This window comes from Arachis ipaensis, chromosome B05 (genome assembly GCF_000816755.2).
Source record: "Arachis ipaensis cultivar K30076 chromosome B05, Araip1.1, whole genome shotgun sequence".
Classification (NCBI taxonomy): domain Eukaryota; kingdom Viridiplantae; phylum Streptophyta; class Magnoliopsida; order Fabales; family Fabaceae; genus Arachis; species Arachis ipaensis.
In genome coordinates this window covers 2,221,115-2,223,648 of record NC_029789.2, presented here as the reverse complement: position 1 = coordinate 2,223,648, position 2,534 = coordinate 2,221,115, and positions in this window count along the sequence as shown.

Here is a 2,534-nt window from a genome sequence, read left to right as displayed (position 1 = left end):
AGGTTTGATCATTTAAAAAATAAATAAAAAATGAATAAATATATAATGTCAAGATACAATATATTAAATTCGATGTCAAATTCAATATCCGAACTTAGAATATGAAAATAAAGGGACACTATCCATGAAAAAAAAATTCTTTGTAAAAAAAACACATATATCTCAAAATGGAAGACTACATCAATATCTAAAGTTGTAATAAATAAATTAAACATAACATCAAATAAAAGTTAATAATCATTAAAATAAAAACAAAGTAAAGGTGAGTCTAGCAATTAATCGGAAATTCTGAAAACTTGAAAATAATTTCATTTTTTTCCAACACCTTGAAAAAAAAACACACGTATATAAACAATCTAAATATAAATATGATATACTGTTAGTGTAAAGTAGTTTTACACTTGCATCAAATTAGATAATGTTACCGTCTCAATAGTCATCCAATTAAATTCTACAAACAAATGCTTCTAATTTTCCGATAAGTACAATACAGAATATTCAAACAAAATTATGGTTATACTTTAGCATAAATTACACGGTACCTCATACATATATTATGAAAAGTCAACTTTATTAATATGCTTCAAGCCTTCAACTACTCACGTCATGGCAACATCATTTTTTCCACAATTAAAATCCTTTACCCCATGAGTTTCTTCTATGATCTTTTTCATATGTTTCCTATCATTTGTTTTTTTTTTTGTAAAACACTTGTTTTTCTTTTCTCTTTGTTTCTTTTCTTTCTCCTTTTTATCTGTTCTATCCCGAATTTGGGTGATAGGGAGTTTTTTTTGTCAAAAAAATATCTCAATTCCTCCCAACTTTGTAAAGTCATTATTTTGAATTTGACTTCTATTAAGTTCACCATATCTATAGTGTCATTTAAAATTTGAAGCTTTCATTATACATGGTTTTAAATAAATAAAAAAAAAAGCTTTGATGCTGTTTAACATTTGCAGGAATGGTAAATCTCAGCCTGTTATGATCTACCATTGTTTTAATGAAAATGGAAAAACTAATAAATTAGCTTGGTTTGATTTCCTATAAGTATCTATTTATCTTCGGCAAATGTTGAATCAAACATTTTTTTCCCTTTGAGTACACATAATTGACCAACCTTACAAGAAATTTACACTATAGAGTAATACACGCGAATCAAATCATTGTATTATTTTTTGAAAAAAAAAATCATTGTATATTTGGAATTCGTATTCCGTACAAATATGTCAACTATTCTCATAATAATCAATATATCAAGTTTAATTCCAGCCACATAAAAAACTAAAAATAGTACTAAAAAATATTACCACATTTACATTTAATGTGTACAAGAGCTTTATTAGCTTAATATAGCATCATAAACCGAATTAAACATAGGCATACAGACCCGTGTCAATAAAACATAAAAATATCTAAGGAGAGGATGGATCATATATCCAGTGTTATGGACTTGGCAGCTTAACCAGTAGTCCCAGTAGACATAGAACAAATAAATGTGTCTAAATTAAGGCGGTTTTGAGTTTAAACTGGCTAGTTGAATCACAAACCGATAGAAGTGACGGTTCGAATAAATGTCAAAACCAGTAGTCCAATAACCCTACAACGGCGCAACACTCCCTCCTATCACTCTCGAGCTCGTCCTTCTGTCACCAATTTCAACTACCAATTTCAGAAACAGGATCAAAATTAAACATTTCTGTATCCAGTTTTTTCTTCTGGCCGCGCTTCATCCCGGGATTACAAATCCCTTCGTCCGTCGTGGTGGCTCCGACACGTGTTGCCTTGGCTAGCTTAAGCTCGTGGCGTTCATGCTTACCTTGAGTATCTCAGATTCTCAACCACGTCACTAGCCATCACCAACTAGGTCCCATTGTTAAGGCTCTTCCTCTCTCACCTCAAAAACACAAGATATCTTGTAATAGAAATTCAATTCTTCCGGTTTTATTATGGTGTTATTGTTTAATTTCTGTGATAATAATCATTTTCAAAGTTAATGATTTGTGGCTCTAATTTAACTAATGGTTATTGTTCGTTGAAGCTTTTAGGTTTTGGCCGTGTTATTGTGCTTCTTATAAGCTGATATTCCATGATTTTTGCTCTAATTATTTAAATTAATTTTTTATCGTGGGGTTGTACCTAGGTGTAATTGTTGTACCTGGGCTACACCTCTGATATTGTTACTGAGTTAAATAATAATTGAATAATTGCTGTTAGTTAAGCTATAAATCTTGTTGTTATTACGGGGTTGAATACCTGGTGAATAATTTCGAATAATCATTTTAGTTAATCGAGTTGTGATATTGTAATTGTATTGGATTGTATTGGATTGTATTGTTATTTTGATAATAGTAGTACATGTTGTACCACTTGATTTATCTAGTCTAAATAATAAAAATGAAGGTGATGATATCAACTAAATAAATCTGTAATAAATTATGGCAGATTTTGATGATTGATGACAAATATGATTTATGTAGTATTTTTAATTTAAATGATATTTTAAAATTTATATTAGACTATAATTATATTTTAGT